Genomic DNA, 19,868 nt, shown 5'->3' with positions numbered 1-19,868 from the left:
TCTCTCTCTCTTTCTCTCTCTCTCTCTCTCTCTCTCTCTCTCTCTCTCTCTCTCTCTCTCTCTCTCTTGTTTTTTTGTTTTGTTTTGTTTTGTTTTGTTTTTCAGCCCAAGCTCTCAGCCTTACAATGGTGCCGTCCACCTTACTCAGCTCAAACTAGGATGTCTCTCACAAAATGCCCAGAGATTTGTCTCCTGGGCCATACTAGACCCTGCCAAGTTACATCGCAACCTATTTCTTTATTACACACACAAGCCAGCGTATCTTTTCATACGCTGTCTATGCGTGATCGCATTTCTGTCTAGAGAAATCTGTTTCCATGTCTAACGGAACGGAGGCTGTATTTGAAGCCAGAGCAACATAAGGGCAAGCTTTTGTTTAAGCATGACCCTGAAATCAGCTTGGAGCATGATCAGAACATCTCCCATGAGTCTGTCTCCTAGACTAGGTTCTAGATCAAGGAACTAAACTAGGAGCCTAAATCAAGGTTCTTTGGGCTCGGAAGGAGGGGAAGTTGAAGAGGAGGGAGCACAAAGGGGACGTAAGGAGATGGGATGATTCCGTCAGAATCCAAGGTGCACTGGTGGAAGGTTACCTCGGACAGAGTGGAGCCAGCATGCGAGGACTGCCTGGTCTCCACGCCTGTCAGTACTGCCCTTTCAGCCAGTTTGGCAAGCACAGACCACCCAGCAGGAGTTTTGCCTGACCTCATGGTTTCCTTTCTCAGGTTTCTCTATCTGGGCAACTCTCCCTTTAAAAGCTCCAGTCAGTAAGCACCTCTACTGCTTCATCCGAGCATGAAAATCAAGGGATTGAGGGAGAGTGTCTCAGAGAAAGCCTGCCTGTGAAACAGGACTGCTTCAGGGCCACTAACCATCCCACCCTCTACACCTAACTGGAACAGACATGATACATAATCATCTCCAGAATCTCTTCCCCCTTTCTGTATTCTAGAACCATAAGACACAGCTGGGCTCACGAGAAAGAATGCTAAGAAAGTTTCCAATTGCACGGTTACTTTGAAAACGGAAGTCCTAAAGACTGGGGTCCTCTTTCTACAGTTTTCACCCCGCCCATCCTTAGTGTGGAACTGTTAATTTATTCTTTTGCAGTGCTTAAACATTTAACTGTGACTCTGGGTCTGAAAGCAAGTGAAAAGAGGGGATGGGGTCCTTTTTAAAGCTGAGGGAAGCTGTTCGGAAGGTTATAGATAAGTGAACTTACAACTAGCTGTCAGTACAAAGCAAATAGTAAGAAGACCACGTGACCCGTTGTTCCTCCAGATGAGACAGCTCGACGGCCCGGGGCTGGACTTTTGTACCTTTGTACTCTGTGCCTGGAGAAGCAAGTGGTTGTTGGCAGTCTGGTGCTTCACGCCAATACTTACACAGCACTCTGACTTTGGGAAGTGCTTTGACAACTCCCGTCTTGGTTAATTTTTTTCAACAAAATGGAATGAAGTACCAAGAGCCTGTGTCTGATGGACAAATGGTGCCTTTCCCTAGGTCACAAACAAGGACGAACCTCAGGCTGGGTCCTATTCCTGCCCTCCCTGCAGACCTATGTCCCGTATTAGCATAGCTCTCTTCAAACAGGAATGCATTCTTGGTAAATCACCTGCTTTGTCTTCATTTTTTTTTAACCTCTCGGACTGGGAATGTCCTTTATGCTGAATCCCAGTGAGCAGGAGCTTGAAAACCAACTAGACCGGTAAAATCTAGTAGACTCATCACACTTTCCAAGGGACTTCTTCCCATACCTGCAGGAGGTGCACTGCTCTCTTTGAATGTACAGAAGTTGAGGACTTCTAGATACTTCTTTGGGGGAACCCGGTGGGTGGAGAGGAGGGAGGTCTCCCGCAACTACCAATATTTTCCTCTAGGAGGAGCCCCGCCGCCCAGTGGAGAGTGACACGCACCAACTCACAACTCCTTGCCAGAAAGCTTCATCCCAGCCCCGCGGACTGAGTAGCGGGGGTGGCACTCAGCCTCCCCGCAGCGGCCCGGGAGCCGGCCGCCCTCAGCTCCCGCTGCCCTTCTCCTGGACAGCCTGGATCCCCGCGGCGGCGGCGGGTCCCTAGCCGACCTGATCGCCAGCCGCCTTTTCCCACCCCTCCCCTCCCTTTCTCTCCCCTCCCCTCCCCTCCTCCCTTCCCGTTTCACCCCGCCCCCTTCCTCCTCCCCAAGCCTGACAGCCCACGAGCTGCCAAGCAGGGCGCAGCCATGGGAAGAGGAGGCGGTCTAGGGAGCGGCGGCACTGGCAGAAGCGGCTGTTACAGCGGCGGTGGCGGCGACGGCTGTTGCTGAGCCCCGGCAGCCGCGAGGACCCCGGGCTGGGGCCACGCGGGCCTGAGGCCTCGGCTCCAGCAGCCCCCAAGCGGACGCGAACCCGCGCTCTGTCTCCCAAGGCGAAGCTCCGAGGTACAGGAGGGGGACTTCGGGAGTCCAGCTCTTATTTCCCTCACTTGGTTCCAGGAGACCTGGGAGTAGACTCGGGCATGCCAATTGCTTATGAAAATGAGGGGGGATCACTTTTATATATTTGCCCGGATAATATTTTATTTTTTGATGAGTTTAGGGTGGGTTGTATTCCCTTCTCAAAAGTTGTTTTCTGCTGATGGGTTGGTGTAACCTGATCCATGTCCTGGAAAAGAGTGCGTGCGTGCGTGTGTGTGTGTGTGTGTGTGTGTGTGTGTGTGTGTGTGTGTGTGTGTAATTTGCTCTTGGTGCTATGTGAAGCTGAAAGTTAATGGGGGCGACAAGGAATTGGGGGCAGCAGGCTAACCGTCCCAACCTGGAGCCTGCTCCAACCAGGTTGTGAGATGCAAGGAGAGGTTTCTTCCTAAGACAGTTTTGTTAGTCTTAAAAGTTTCGCGAGTGTGTTTGCCATCCTCTGCCTGCCAACCTGGAGCAAGGACTGTAAAGGCTGCTGTCTGAAGCGAGTTCCCGGGTGTAATGATCCCAGGGACTCTGGAAGGTGGGTTGTGAGCACAGGACCCCTGCAGCGCGCTGCCTTTGCACCTCTGTGCAGGCTGCAGCCGCAAAGAGCTGGCGTCAGTAGAGTCACTGCCACCAGTCTCCATGAACTGGGGTGGGTGGAAATTGTGGCAAGCCAAACTGTCCTCAGCTCTGGACACACTCGTGATTATGAAATCAACCAGGCTCAAAGTTCTGATGGAACTGCAGAGTCTTGAGCGCTGAGCGGGTGAGTCCGGTAGAAGCATGTCTGGAGAGAAAGAGAGAGAGCTGGCAGCAAGCAGAGGGTGTAGGATAGGACTATCCACTTGTGGGTGCGTGGGGAAATCTATTTCTGGGCAAGAACTTTATATATAGCACCGGGGAGTAAGTCGGCTGAGACCAGGCTGCAGGGTTCCGTGGTGTAGCTCTGGTGTTTGTGCTGAAGGGGTGTACAGTATATATGTGCTGTGTGTGTTTGCATGCGTGTGTGGGAGCGCACTGGGAGGTGTGTTGGTCTCTTGAAACAGGGTGTTGAGAGAGAGAAAGAAACCATAGAGATGCTGCCTGCTGTTTGTATCTTCATGAGATCTTGGCCAGACAGGGAAAGGTAATGGGAAGTGAGAGAGTTGGGGAGACACAGCTGCTCCCGAATAGGAATAAATTTCCTGGACTTAAAAACACCTAACTTCCCTGCCCTGGAAGGTCTGAAGACTGGAAATGGTGGTTTCTGGAGCTCTCAGGAAAGCTGAATGGGAGGGCATTTGCACATCTAGGAGATGCGTGCATGTGTGGTTACAGAATTTGAGAGACCAGAGCAGATTCACTGTGGATCTGTGTGTCTCTCAGGATGCTGCTGTTCCTGTCCAAGGGAATAATAGAGGTCTCAGTCAGGAGTGTTTACTCCTTAACTCCCCGGATGTGGCTGAGACAGCGCTTACCTCTTCCTACAGAAACTGGGTGTGCAGTAGCAACGAGTACTCTAGGCTGCGTCCTACATGGATTACAGGAGGTTTCTGTTATTCTTGAGGGGACAGCTACTGAAATATTTTCACAGATTAAAATGTTACATGGAAATGAAGTAAAATAACAGAAAACAAAGATTATATATTATATATGTATATTAATGTATATATTATATAGGTATGTATGCATTGGCATTGAATGTGTATATAGTATACATACATAATATACATGTGTATTATATATGTATGTAATATACATATATATGCTGTGCACACATATATGTATTATGTACTTATGCATGTATGCAAGAATGTATGTATATGCTGTAGCTGGAAAATTCTCTCTCCTTTGAGAAAAGCAAAGCTCTGTTCTGAGATCAGATGCCAAGAGGGCTCCAGACACTCATTTCCCCTCCAGATAGACCTCTGGATGGACTAGAAGGCTGCCTGCTTGCCAAGAAACTCTGGGCAATTGTCATCTGTGGATTACAAAGCCCTATGAGTTCTTCATTGCCTTCTTCTGTCCTTATAAATTTTGTCTTCACATTGATCTAGAGGGAAAAGAAATCGGTCAATCAATACTCAAATGTCCCTTCTTTTTCTTTTGGGAGTAAATAGATCACAGTGAGATTACAGTTATGGTCTCCTGAATACCGTGGAAGACCAAGGCTCAATGAGCAAGGTGTGAAACGAGTCTGTGACTACAGTGGTGACGTGAGGGCATTACCACATAGTGTTTCAAAATGAGCCTAACTTTGCCTGGCAAATATTTGTTTTAGCCAGGGTTTGCGGCTGTGTTTTTGATTATTCATTTTTAAACAGTAGACTGCACCTCATAAACCACTTTCCAATGGACACTACAGGCCTTGACTATGCTGTCTCTGGCGCCCGTTTTAACAGATGTTTACAGTGCTTGGTAACCTATGGGACCGTCATGTGGAGTGTCTTGTTAGCTCAGGACATAATGTTTATAGCACAGCGTAATAAATGAAGCTACAGTTGCAGCCTGCTTCTGCCAAGTGCACGAAACACCCCAGTGTGGAAACAGATCTTGAAGTTGTTCCAACTTGGCCAGCCTTTTTGGCTATCTGCTGCTAAGCATTGTTAATGTACAGATAAATCTGAGTGATATGAGGGAATATGGGACACCAGATTGTTTAACTTACAACAAAACGTGGTCTCTACTTGTAAAAATCTACTAACCAGAGGATTAAGCTTCTTAGCAGTTTCCACCAGCAAATGACATAATTTTGGAGGTCCGGTTGCTTTAAACTCAGTCTCAGCCAAAAAGACCAAGAAGTGATGTGTGCTTGCTCTTCAAGACTGCATCTTTAAATATGTCAATAATGGAAATACTTCTGCTCCTTGGTGTGTGTGGCTATACAAACACAATTTTCTTTATAAAAGAAGGCTGGGTGTAGCAGAGAATGAGCACATAGTAAGTGTAAGGCACTAGGGTCAAACCCCGGCATGAAGGGGGGGGGGGGAGCTACCCTGATGTAGCCATGATTTGAATGCTATGAGCACTTAAGTTAGAGTTGGTGAGAATTTGAGTTTGATAAGACTAAAGTCAACCCCTCAGCCTGATGTGTAAGCAGGGCAGAATGCCCTTTTTAGAAAGTGATGCTTTCCCCACCTGGAACTGCTATAGTGACAATCTTATACCCAATAATAGAGCTGCTTAGCTCGATAACTACTTCAAAGGTAACGTTCGGTAGTGTGTGACTCTCCACTTCAATAGCTAGTCTATCGCCTCCTAGAAATAGTGAATTGCAACCTCACCTTCTCCCTGGCCAATCAATTCTAGAACTTTCTTTGGAGAAAATTCAACCTCGTACCAAATCAACTTTTAAAAATTCCCTATTCTCCTATTCTTCGATTGAATCTAATTTTCCTTCCTGTTGTTTAGAAATCTTTCTATATTTGGAAGCCCTGTGCTCTTTCCCTTAAATTTTTGTTACCTGTCCTAGGAGTCTTTCTTACCACCATCGAACCTTACCCTTCTCTGTTATGAACAATTTGCCTCAAGTTCCCCATTCTCTCTGCCCCTAATTAATATATTTTGCCCAAAACACAGATTAGGAACTCTTGGTTTTATACATTCTATCTATAAAGACAGTTTAACATCTATGGTGTTTAATCAGCCGTCTCTTTATACCATTAACTAATTTCAACCCTATAAGGGAGACAACAATATGTTCTTTTCAGATTACTATGAATCTATAGTCAATGTTGTAACCATCTCACGGGTTCCTCAAGCCCACACTTGCTATTACTTCATACAAAGTGTAATAAGAGAAATAAATATAATTTTATATGCTATGTAGATAGCTCCTTAACTTTTCCTCCCTATGAAGGAGTGTACCTACCAAGAAAATGACAGGATTAGGATTTTCTGAAGATCAGCGAGTTGCAGCTGTGTGTTGCAGACAGGTTCTGACTAGGATGTATTTCTTTCATGGACCTTATTGTGTCTGCTTTCATGATCGTGAGTCACTAATGGCAATCAAACATTTATTGAAGGCTTGTTCTGCCCGAGTCCCATAGAGTGTGCCATCTGGCCCCAAATGAGGTGAAAGTACACTGGACAGAAATGCTTCCTTTGGCAACGGGGTTTGAGACGCAGGTAGAGGACATGACTAAATCAACAACTCACTTTTTACTCAGGAGGTAAATGGCTTGCTAATGTCCCAGGCAACACTAAAGTGCTCGGTCTCCATTAGAAGCTATACTCTAACATCCGTAGGCAATTAGGTCCCCATATCCTGCAGTACGTCTAGCTGGGAATTAGATGAGTGTTCTGCTACTCATGATTTCTAAGGTCTAAGCAACCTTGCTGTGAGATGGGAAAGCTGACTTATGTGTGAAAAAGGGTGGGGTTAAAAAAGCAAACCCTTTAGGGCTCATTGACTGGGAATTTACCACTCAAATGGTGATGATGAGCTCCTCTGGAACTTACTTTCCTCCCCTGAGAATATAGTAAGGTCTACCTTGTATTTCTGCATAGGATCTTTAGCATCAGTGGCTCATACAGTGATTGGTTTGAGGTCTGCTCTGATTGGTTTGAGGTCTTGGGCTTCTCAACAAATTATCAATCTCCTTGCCACCTGCTCAGAATTGTCCACAAACTGAAGGTGCATTTTTATGAACCTTCCAGCAAGGAACAACTTACTGTGCTCCATAAACATATTTGATACAATAATCACTTGATTGTTTCTTCACTAGTTTAGAAAATAAAGCAAAGCATGTAAAAGAAAGATTTTCATTAAAAAAATCTTAAAAGAGACGTTTTATTTTAGTTCCTGTAACGTATGAGAGACTTATAACAATTCATTTGTCAAACAACTCTTTATTATTTTGCTTTGAAAATGTAGTTAGTGTATTAAGAATCATGTCCACTTTTCTCCTCTGGTGTTGTCATTGTAAGGGAAAGCAGAATGGAGCTATGCAGAACGGAGTCATAAGCAGGTCCCTCGCTTGCTTAAAGCTCTTGTGATATCTGATGCTGTAAGCCCATCTGGACTTGGATGATGGCTGATAAGCTCAAACTTCAATTTTCCTTTCTAATTGTCAGAAAGTCAACTTTGGTCTTGGGCAGTGTGATGACTCAGGATTTGTCCTGTCAGTTGCCTTTCCAGGGACCTTCAAGCTATGTGCTTTTTAGCCTGGAAAATGTCAATTTGGCAAAACAAAGGGAAAAATTGCCTGGTAAAGGATAGAAGAATGATGAATTGTAAATATTATATATATTCAAAGTTATCATCCCATAAGGATAGAGAAAAGTACCAGAATCCTTGAAGAAGGTCATGATAGCTGAAAATATATACCATGTTTATATTGAGCAAATAAAAGATATTAAAACAAGAAGCCAGAGAATGAAGAGAAATGATATCTCTCACATTAAAACTGTTGTATCTTATCTTTCTGAAAGATACTGCCCAAGTGATATCTGACTTTTCACAGACGCTAAATAAATATTCCATTGATGGCTTTGCCTTAGTAGTAGGAAGACATACTGAGCAATTGAGATAACAGGAGAGTCCAGAGATAGTCTGGGGCAAAGAAATGTAGATAATGATAATACCTGGAATCTAAGTACATTATGAATTTTTGTTTGAGTTCCTTAGTTCAATGACAGCACTTGATGACAAGCATCCCAAAGAGAATCCTTCCCACAGAACTTCAAAACATCTACAAGTTCAAGCAGTATGGAGACATTAATATTATATTTTATTAAAAATTATTTTTATGTATATGGGTGTCTTGCCTGCATGTAAGACTGTACACCACATGGGTACTTGATGATCACAGAGATCCTAAGAGGGACTGACCTCTCAACTAGAATCACATCCAGTTATGGCCTCCATGGATTTGTTCAGTCCTTTGGAATAGTGCACGTGCTCTTAATTGCTGAAACACCTCTCTAGCCCCTTAGGTATAACTAGACTGGACCTTCATACACCCCATCATAACCATGAAGTTTTAAGTTTGGTTGTGTGGAGTTGAGTATTTTTATGAGAATTATATCATATGAAAAGTTACTTTTAAAATAATTGGAGGAACAATGCTGAGCAAAGGAGTTCCCCCCCAAAGGGTACCAGTTGGGTCAAACCAGTGGTATTTTTTGGTATCTATGTAAAATATAAAAGACAGAGCACATATTTACTGAGCCACGAATATGTCCTTTGAAATGTGATAGACATTGGGACTATAAAAGCAGTAATTGCGACTCAGCATTCAGTTAAGAAATGCAATGTTAATAATATATAATGGTAATATTACGGAACAACTGGTAACAGTTGAATGAAAAGCAATAAACTTCAAATCATATAGTTTTTTTTTAAACTAGGGGAATTTATCGAAGCTGAAGGATTTAAAGAGACAGCTCAATTACCAAAGTAGCTCCCAGACAAGTCTTGGATATAATAATTTCTTCTCTTATGTACAATGAATTTAAAATATTTTGTGCCAGGAAGTTGGAAACTGAGGACCAGAAAGTATACCCAAAACTCCCTAGGGTTATTTGTAGCAGATCGTCAGGTGGGGTTTACTGTGGATTTGTCAAATTACGGACCTCTTCCTGTGCCTACAGAGGTTGTGTGTATATGCTCATCACTTGAGTTCGGTATTCAGGAGGCCATGTTGAGCCCAGGACTTGTTGGAGGAGTAACTACTGCATGGTATTTCGGCATACTTCTGTTTCTCAACTGTTATATATTTCAAGTAGTAATAATTTCAACAATTCTTCTCATGCTACTATTCTAAGAGACCTAGTAATGGAGCTAATAGTAAACTTTCTCTTTAAGGATGTCCTATTAAACAAGCTTTATGAAGGAGGAGTCTGAGGTGGGCTCCTCCCCTTCCATTTCCCTATCCCATGGACATCCTAACACTTCATCTAATACAGCCTTGAGGCTTTCTCAAATTTAAGGTCATGAACCTATTACTCTAAGCTCTGCTTCTATGCCTCGTAATGTAGAGGACGTTTGGAAATATATTTACTATGAGACCTTAAAAGAGTTATATGTTTTTAAATCAGGGTTGCTGAATTTGTGTGAGACCATCTTTATGAGAGATGAAAATAGGAGTCTCTACCATGGGAGAGTGACAGATTTATTACTTAATTCTATCTTTCTGCTAGGCTCTGTTATAGTTTGGTATGTCCTATTAACATAAATTATGTAAATGGAATATTTTTCGCTTAGTGTGGTTTCTATTGTTAACAACATAATATTATTTGCTGGATCAATAATGTATACAATAGGGTTATTTTAGCTAACAGTTCTGAATAGCTATGGCTGCCAGGCCACATATGAAGATTTTCGTTCTGCTAACAGTTTGTAGTCAGTGCAAGGTAATACATAACAAGGGTCAGGGAACATGAATACGTGTCTTGCCTGGTCTTTTCCTCTCCTCTTGCAAAGTCATAACTATTTGGTCATAGGAGTTCCACCCCAGTGATCTTATCTAAGTATAATAACCTCCCAAAGGCCTCGTCTGTAAACATCATACTTGGATCAACTCTCTACCCTTTCACTACCTCATAAGGATTCAATTTCAACACATCAACCCTTAGGGGACATATTCTGGCTACAACAAATATGTCTATTTATGCCATTCATATAGAAGAGTGACAGTTAGTTGGGTTAACTATCCAAGTGGAAATATCGTGAACCAAGACACCTGATATACTTGACTGACAGTTCTTTCTGTTGGGACCACACACAGATTTCCCACAAATTTCAGTTAGCAGATGCCTGTGAAATGTCAGCTATTAGGAAAGCCTGAAGGTAGTTTGGTATTCTACATGAGACGTAGGGTAGACGTTGAAAATCACAGAGGACTGGCTTGTTTATTTGGATCCATCTCTGACTGTTTTTATTGGCTTTCTTTAGGAATCTGAGCAGGTTAAAAGTCTCTTAGATTTCTCTGCAGAAATGGTGGTAACAGTCCCTACTTCACAAGGCTTCTGTAATTTAAATGAGTGGAGATGGTGCCTGATACATATTGGAATCAGCAGAGAGCTGACTTCTGCAGTATCTTGTTGAGAGTGCTGAAGACAGAAGACATAGAGTCTTCACTGCAAAATACACACTTGATGTGTGTGCGTGCGTGCGTGTGTGCGTGTGTGCATGTGTGTGTGCGTGCGTGTGTGCGTGCATGCGTGCATGTGTGTGTACATGTGTGCGTGTGTGTGTCTGTGCGTGCCTGCATGCGTGTGTGCATGTGTGTGCGTGCGTGTGTGTGTGTGTGTGTCTGTGTGTGTGCATGCATGCGTGCATGTGTGTGTCTGTGCATGCCTGTGTGTGTGCATGTGTGCGTGTGTGTGTGTCTGTCTGTGCGTGGGTGTGTGCGTCTGTGCATGCCTGTGTGTGTGCATGTGTGCGTGTGTGTGTGTCTGTCTGTGCGTGGGTGTGTGCGTGCATGCGTGTGTGCGTGTGTGTGTGTCTGTCTGTCTGTCTGTGCGTGTGTGCGTGTGTTTAACTCTTCCTCTTTATACAGGACAACTAAATTAGGGCCTTAATGAGTTCCTCAAGTGCTCATTTGTCCTGAACTATTGACATTTGTCTCTTTCCAAAAGCACTGTTCATCAGAGATTAACTCCTTGTGACATCTCTGTCACTGCCTACGCTGTTACTCTATTACAAAAATAATTATCGGTGACTTGTGAAGCTTTGGTTTTCAAATCAATACTAAATATCATTCTTGATGCATGTATTTCTCAGAGAGAGGTCTGCTCGTCTATGCTGGGAGATCCTCCCTAAGCAAGGGGATGCTTTTGGAAAGTTGAGGAATGATTGAAAGTTGACCGGTGGAATGGTGATGGTTATGGTGAGGACATTCTTAGGTAAAGAATAGCCTCCGGCAATACAGTGTGAAGTGCAAGGGCTTGGGGAATCCACACACAGAACATAACAATTTTAATTTTGACATTGAAGAAACAGTGCTACGTGAACAAATAGGCACACAATTTCCCCTCAGAAGAACAATTTAACATTATGCATTGAAGAGTGATTGTCTAAGAAAATTAAATACAGAACTCTACTATGATTGTAAAAGGAACACATAAATATAACACAGATATTAGTGAGTGAACGTGAAGAAATAACCATTTCAAGGGAGAAAAACGAACCTTGAGTATAGTAAATAAATACTGACATGAATTTGCCCAAACCACATCTACCCTTTCTTCTGGGTGCAGCTGATTTGCATTTATATGGATAAAATAATTTTCAAGCTCGTTTTTTAAACATTGGATTCTGACTCCTTGTAAGTGTGAAATAGCCTTGTTAAAGATAAAGACTCAGGACCTCTATAAGATCATATATTTTTCAGATCATCTTTTTGCTATGGGAAGATGTAAATGCAAAGTAAAGAGAGTAGTATTTTGCATCCCAGGTAACGGATTAGATGACTTAGCAATCATTAATATTATAGCCCTTCTTTTCATTAGCTATGAATACTTTGGTATGCATCTTTAACCAAGAAGTCCCCTATTTTAAAAATACTTTTTGGGTAGAGAGACTATAGACTTGTCAAGCCAACCTTGAATTACTAAAAAAAAAAAAAAGGCAAGTTCTGATAGAGGAAGGATTTTAACAAAGTAACAAAGTGCATATAGATCTCTTCTATCCACAAGGCTATTTGGACTCTCATTCCAAGTGTCTAGTCAGAACCTGCTTCTCAGATCCTAGCTACAGTAACTTCTGCTAACTAGGTTAAGATTCAATTAGATTCTGTTGTATTTTCTTGTTACTCTTTACCATTGATATTATTGTATTTATTTATTTATTCATGGTAAATTTAAAAAACAAAATTAATAAAATACTGTTAGATTTTGGACATCTAGTAAAGGCCCCTTGCTTTACTCCTCCTAACTGTGAGATGTTTTTGTTATCTCTGACAGATGAAAAAAAAAAAAAAAAAGAAAGTCCGTTTCTTGTCAGTGATGCACAGTAAGTAACAGCTAAAGCCAAAACATCTTTATTTATTCCACTCTTTAACACTATAGTTATTTCCACTCTTCTACATGTGCCCAGACACTAACCCTGGTGATTTTGTTCTAGAAATCCGGTGTTTTAAAATTATGTATCATCAAGCTGCAATCAGAAACTTAATTAAGAAGTAGCCTTGAATTGGAAAATTACTTTTAACCCTATGCTTGTAAAACTTGTTACTTTCAATAACCAATTTGCACATAAAGTGACAGTGAAGCTCTTTAGAAAGCTGTCCATACTCCATTTATTAGTGAGTAATGTTTTGATACAGACCCATAACAGACATGAAAGCAAGTGTGTCCAGGGCAAGATATTGAGGTTGCATTAAGAGTCAAAGAACTTCGTTATTTTGTAGTGTGTCTGAGTTCAAACAATTAACCATTTTTTTTCAATCTTTCTGTAGTCACTGGGTATTTTTTTGAGCTGTTCCATGAGGGATATAGACGGTTCAGTGAAATCTCTGCGTAATCCTTAGGTTTCCAGTGCTCCAGCCAGAAATTGCCCTCTTGTTGGGTTGGAACTTGGGGCATGAAGTTGAGAAATATGAGTTCTTGAAAGTGACTTGAGCTTTGACTCTGGGAAGACAAACAGCATGCCTGTTAGGGCTAACCAACACTGAAATTCCTCTAACCTCTAATTCTAAATTGAGAAAAGAATGAGCTTTTAAGGTTTTTGTTTATTTTTGTCTTGATTACAAGTTGCTGAAAGTCCAGAGTTAGTATCTAATAACATAACATCTATGCAAAACACAAATTATTGACTGTGAAAGATATCTAATTTCTAAGATAAACGCAGAAAACCATGTAAATGAGCATTATTTTCTCTGAAGGGATAAGTAGAGATCGAACAAGAGGCAATCCTTTATTTACTTCAATATATAAAATATTAAACATTATTAGAGAAAAAAAACATTGTCTTTCCAAACACATATATGAAATTGTTATTTTTACTTAAATGGCTACATTAAATTGGCATAATTTTCAACCATGACCTTTGATCTTTTGTATATGCAATTATGAGCACAATCTACAAAGGCATATTTGCAAAATGTACCTCATTAAGCCTCCTCAGAGACCATGTGATATACAGAGGGCAGATCCAGTCTGATGATCCTGTGTGCCTCCAGCCAGCAAAAGGCTGTGCACTGATCCCTCCTACACACATCACTTCTTAGATCACTTAAGTTGCAGAGACAAAATTTCTTCTTTAAAAAAATTAGGCCTGGGAAGATGACTCAGAGGGTAAAGGCTTTACCCACATAAGACATAAGACAGACATCACAAAGCAAACATAAAAAGCTGGCGGTGATGACTAGAGAGATAGTTCAATAGTTAACAGCATTGGCTGCATTTCCAGAAGGTGCAGGTTCACCCCGAGACAGAAGAACACTCCGAAGCTCACAAACTGGTTAGCCTGGAGCATGCAATATATTTAAAGAGGCAGAAATGAGAGACCCTGCTCAACAGCACAGAAGGAGAGAAGCAACGCCAGAGAGCTGTTCTCTGACACAGGCAAGCCATGGCATGAACACCCACACTCACACGTACACACACACACACACACACACACACACACACACACACAAACACAAACATACACACACACAAAGAGAATAACAGTCAATGCTTAGACTGAAAATTTTCTCTATTTGTATATTTTTGTTTGTTTGTGTGTACATGTGTACGTGTGTGTGTGTGTGTGTGTGTGTGTGTGTGTAAGATACTTTTCTTTCAGCTTCTAGATAGGAAATTCCCCAATTTATAGAGGGAAAAATGCACATTACCCTTTCTATCTCTGAGTTTCAGGTTTACTTTTATAAACACTATCTTTAAGCATTTACCAGGCAAAAGACTATGAAGTCTTGACTTAGCATATGTATAAATCATTTGCTTAAATAAATACTGCTAAGTAGTCAGCGTTAAGGGAGTGTTTCCTGTGGATCCCAGCTAAACCAAGCTTGCTTTTCATTTTAAATTGCACAATCCCAACTAACACCCCATGATCTATATGATTAAACAATTGAAAAGACCTAATTAAGAAGCTGTTATAGTACCCACAGGTGACATGCCATAGAGTCAAGATTCAAGTGTAAATCTTTCTCATCCCAAATGCATCTAACCTTCGTGTTTCTAGTCACTGACACCTAGGTAGTGTTCTTTTGTGTTCCTGCATCCAAGACATGTGGCTGAATTTTGTTCCCGTTGGGTGTGAACTTACATGACATGTTCCTAATGACTGAAGTAAAGTGGAAGTAGGTATGTATAGCTTTGGAGACTGAATCATTCCTAGGCACTGTGACTTCTGATTTTGCTGACCTGTCTCCTTACTTATTGGAAAATCATATTGGGAAGACCCAGTGATGTTGTTTCGACTGACCTCTGTAGACACTTACATGAAAAGGAACTAAAGAATTTCCAACACCCAACATGGGATCAGGAGCTAAGGCTGTCATTTAGTAGCCCGTGTGACACTGATGCCTCTTCTGACAGCTACCATGAAAGTGAGGGTTTTACTGACTTTTCTATTGCCATATGATGCAGGCAACTTACTGAAGGAACTATCACCATCACAGTGGGGAACCCGGCAGCATAATCAGGCATCGGCAGAGTATGCAGGCGTCGCACTGGAGTAACAGCTGAGAGCTCACATCTCTAAGGCAAGGAGGAGGCAGACGGAGCAGAAATGGAGCAATTCTTTCGAAACTTCAAAGCCTACTCCCAATGACATACCTCTTCCAGCAAGGACATATACCTTATAATCCTTCCTAAACAATTCCACTAACTGCCTACCAAATACTCAAACACACAAGAAAAGGGAACTGTTTTCATGCAGATTACCGCAGTCAGCATGGAAGTGAAGTTCACCATACCCCTGCCCCTGCTCCCAACAGTTTGACAATAAACTAGTGGAAGATCATAAACTAACGTCGTCCACCTAATCTGCCTGTGGGACCCTGTTCCTCTATTGCACATTAACAAATGTCTGGTTTTAAACCACTGTTTAAGTTAACATTAAAAAACGCTATTTTTTAATGGGTCAATACATAACCCACAGAGCCTGATGAAACCTCCATCGTCTTTGTAAAAGGAAATGATCATAACTTCACCAAACTTAGCATTCTAACCCATTGATAAAGCAAGATGAGATTAAAAAAAAAATCTCTGCCACGTTTAAGTAATGAATTGCAGGCAGAGAGAACACAACAGAGCAATGGTCGTAGACTTCTTAAAAATCTGTGATTTCAGATCATCTAGCTGGCTAACCAAATTCAACTCCTGCACCTCACGTGGTGGAAAGAGAGGAGCAACTCCTACACGTTGTCCTCCGCCTTCTAGTCACATACCCACACATGCCCAAAGAGCAAATAAATACATTTTTTCTGAGATTCATAATTTCAAAAAGGAAGGATATTAATAACACCATTTCTGAAAATAGCATGTTGAACTTAAAAAAAAAAAAGACCTTTGTGGGCAAACTTGGGAACAAGTTTGTTGAGCTATTCGTCATTCATGGTCTGAAACTGTCAAGAGCAAGGTTTACTTCGCATGATTTAAGCGAGATATGAAGCTAAGTTAAATTTTAACCTCTTCCTTGGTGGTTTTCCTCAGCTTTTCAGTAGAGTTCTGCAGGCTCATAAGTGAGGGCACGTCTTGGTTTCCTTTGCTTTACAAATTGCATCAATTCTGCTTTACAACCACTTGCTGTTTAATGAATGACTCGGGTTTGATTCCTATCTTTAGATCTCGAGTCCAAGAATTTATATGAGATGCAGAAATACAACATTCTGAGCTCATCTAAAGATGGGCTCTGAAAAGAATACATGGAGATATACATGAATTGTTTTGCATACATATACACATTCCAAATTTCAGACATTTTAACTTCTTAAACAGATGCTTGTCTCTTAAGAAGTATATGCAAGTGACATTTTCTATTATACTGACAAAGTCGTTAAGGGAGCTAAGGAATTCACTCGTGAAGTAGTGATTGGCAGTTCTTGTTTAGCATTCCAAGTGACTGCAAGGTAGAAATGCACGTGCATATGCCTATATGTATGTGTGTGTGTGTATGTGTGTGTTTGTATGTATGTATACATATGTACATATGCTATCATATTACAGTTGACTATTTCTATGGAAACAGAAGACCTAAAGACTATTCAGTGCCAATGACAAGAGATTTCACAAGTAGTGCACTTTGTATAGCAAAAAAAAGCCACAGCAGGTAAGAGAATCTGGGTGACTGCAGATGGCACACTAACTAGAAGCTCACTGCTGTTTTCAATTCATCCAACTGCATTGTAGAGGAGGCATCATCATCATCATCATCATCACCACCACCATCAGCAGCAGCAGCAGCAGCAACAACAGCAGCAGCATCTTTCATTTGTCCCCCCTTAACCTCATCTCCTCATCACCAAATTAATTTTGAAGACTTATTATTTTACCTGCACCTTGGAAATCATCTTCTTGTATACAGATTGAGTTTTATTTAGACTTCCAAGCTTGGCGTTCAAAACCCCATGATGTTAACCTAACCAATCTTTGTATCTTTGGTCTCAAAACAGTCCTTTTGCTTATTCCTACTAAGCAAGCTGAACAAATCATGGTTGCCCTCCGAACCAGTTTCTCCCTCATTTTTACATTCTGTTCTAGAAGGCAAAAATGCAGTTAAGAATTTCAGATATTGTGGAGTTGGCTTTGGCCTACCCTTCTTCTTTGTCCAGATACAGACATCCCCTCTATCTCCTATAGCACAGATATGAAGACTCTCAGGATTTCTCTCATAGTTTTTCTCATGTGCATCATCTGTGACTAGAATTCAGCATTTATGTCCATAGTGCTCATGTAGCTTCACTACAAAGAAAAAGTCATCTGGAAGCACTAGAGGAGAAAGCGCATTTTTAACATCAAAGAGATTGAATGGGTGAAGCTCTTTAGGTATTTATTTTATTTTGTCAGATAGGGTTTGTGTGTGTGTGTGTGTGTGTGTGTGTGTGTGTGTGTGTGTGTGTGTGTGTGTGTATGCATCTACTATATTGCTGAGTGAGCCACAATCTACCATTGGACACATAGTAGGTATTCAGTAATTAAAGACTGGTGGTTTATTATATGTTAGACTCAGTTTTTGGATGCTTTCAGACTGAGGGATATTTGGCCTGGTGAGAGTTGATAGTACATGTTTCAGATATTTTCAAATGTTTGCACTAACTGCAAACACAAATTTTAAGAAATTTGGTATTTCTTCAAGTCAGAAAGAGTTACATTGATAGTTATGTCACCATCCAACTTTCCAGTATCAGTGATGGCGTGATTAGAAAATATCCCTTTCTGAGAGCGCCCATAGCTGTTTTTAATGAACATGTTGTTTTGTTAGGAAAAGGATATGGTAGTCTAGTCACAATGATTTTGTATATTGTCATTGTGGTTTTTGATGTTTTAATTTAAAACTCGTCATGTCTAGCCTTTTCTGTAGCTTTGTTCTTTGCTGTTAACTTCCATGAAAACATTGATTTCTTTTCATTTAACTCATGGCTATAAAGTCAAGGCCATCTTCAGTAGTATCTTCTGATTGAAAAAAAAAGTACATTGATTCACTCACCATATATTTCTAAACTGGATAAGATGTCTGACAAGCTCAGTGTACTGTGACAGCAGAAGCCATTATTATTTTTTTTAAATATGTTTTCCATTCCTTACCTCTGATTGATGGTCTTTTGCATTTAGAAACTTTGCAAAGTCTCTGTTTCTCCAGGGAGATGACAGGGATTTGTAAATGTGAAGTTAAAGCCAGAGCATTAAGAAGCAGAACAGTTAAAATACTAACATGCAGTCTGTAGATAGAAGCCATGGTTGCCATGGGAATTGGTGCTGTCCAGAAAACCCATCATTGTCCTCTTCCACACAATAGGAATAGCGGTAGTAATCTGAATGCTGCGTGTTCCCATTGAGTGACCATGTGGGCTCATCCCCGAGGATGTGCTGATGTCAGACTCAGACTCTGGTGAATAAGCACTCATAGTGTAATCCAGTGGGATTGCAGAGATATAATGAAGGATTGGGAGTTAGCGAGGAAGGAAATGCTCGACGTGACTGTTCCAGAGAGTATGGGAGGCAATGAAGAATCACATTAAGAAGAGTGACGGGGGTTGGGGATTTAGCTCAGTGGTAGAGCGCTTGCCTGGAAAGCACAAGGCCCTGGGTTCGGTCCCCAGCTCTGAAAAAAAGAAAAAAGAAAAAAAATAAAGAGGAGTGACAGATTTTGTCCCTGAAGAAGGGACATGCGATCTGGGTCTTGAAAGAGTTTGTTGTTGTTTGGATAATTTTTACTTCTCAAGACAGAATCTCAGTATGTAGTCCATGCTGTACATGAGCATCTAATCCTCATGACCAATCTCGCGAGAGCTGGATGTATAGGTCACAGCAACCCTGACTGATTCCAGAAAGTTCTGTAAGGGGTCATCAATCAGAAAAGGAGGAAATTACATTTTTTGATTGCAGAGATATAATAAAGGATTGGAAGTTAGAGAGAAATGAAATGACTTGAAGTGACTGTACCAGAGAATGTCTGAGGACGGGCGAAGAAAATGGAGGTGAGCAGAGTAGGCAGGGTCATATGCTCTGTCCAAGACTTTGGTCAGCAACACCTGTGCACAAATCTTTTCACATGGGTAAGTGCCCTGATCATATTTGCTCTTTTACAAATAACTCATACCACAGAAGAGTAATTCTTGGATTTCACTGATTGGATAAAGTTGTATTTTTTAAATAAGCCAAATGAGTAATATTTAAAATATTTTTATTAATTTTTCACACAATGTATTTTAATCATATTCTTTTCCATCTTTCGACTATTCCTAGGTCCTCCCCACTCCCTACCCACTCAACCTGATATTCTCTCTCTGTGTCTGTTCCTGTCTCCGTCTCCATCTCCATCTCTGTCTGTCTGTCTGTCTGTCAGGCAGGCAAGAAAAAAACAGAACAAGACAAAACTAAAACCAAATAACACAAATCCCATAAAATCCCAAAGTCAAAAAATAACCAAAGAAAACGAAGCACTCAAAGCATCACAAAGGTAGCGAACTATTCCTAGGCTTGGGGCCTGCCCTGGAGTGAGGCTGACATACAGAGTGTTGCTCCAGTGGGGAAAATTTATTTTTCCACTCCTAGCAGTTATCAATTGTAAATACCTTTCTGGCTAGGGGTGGGACATTGTGCCCAGCTTGAATTTGTACAGGTCACATGCAGTCGTGTGAGTTCAAAAGGGCCTCGGCTCTGTAGTGTCTTGAAGATGCTCTTTCCTGAGAGCCATTGTTCTTAAATGCTCTGCCCTCCTCCTCTGAGTAAATACTTGAACCATGAGTAGAGGAAGTTGATAGGGGTATCCATTTAACATGTTTTCATCTTACATGGTAAGTAGGATCTTGCCAATGCTGTCATACTATGAAAGGAAG

General features: G+C 41.3%; 1 protein-coding gene across 4 annotated transcripts in view; it reads left to right on the top strand.

The window, feature by feature from the left end:
• Nucleotides 1–2,187: 2,187 nt before the first annotated feature.
• The window catches only part of Ghr (growth hormone receptor), a 255,583-nt gene continuing 237,902 nt past the window's right edge, over nucleotides 2,188–19,868 (top strand). For 2 of the 4 annotated variants that reach the window (NM_001437874.1, NM_001437875.1), the window contains 1 exon segment: nucleotides 2,188–2,418. The gene's annotated coding sequence lies outside the window, so the exon portion shown is untranslated. 4 annotated transcript variants of the gene reach the window in all.

The sequence above is a fragment of the Rattus norvegicus genome, chromosome 2, assembly GCF_021556685.1.
Source record: "Rattus norvegicus strain SHRSP/BbbUtx chromosome 2, alternate assembly SHRSP_T2T, whole genome shotgun sequence".
Lineage (NCBI taxonomy): Eukaryota > Metazoa > Chordata > Mammalia > Rodentia > Muridae > Rattus > Rattus norvegicus.
Note: the sequence above shows the minus strand (reverse complement) of the source record. Positions and strands in the feature narration are given on the sequence as shown.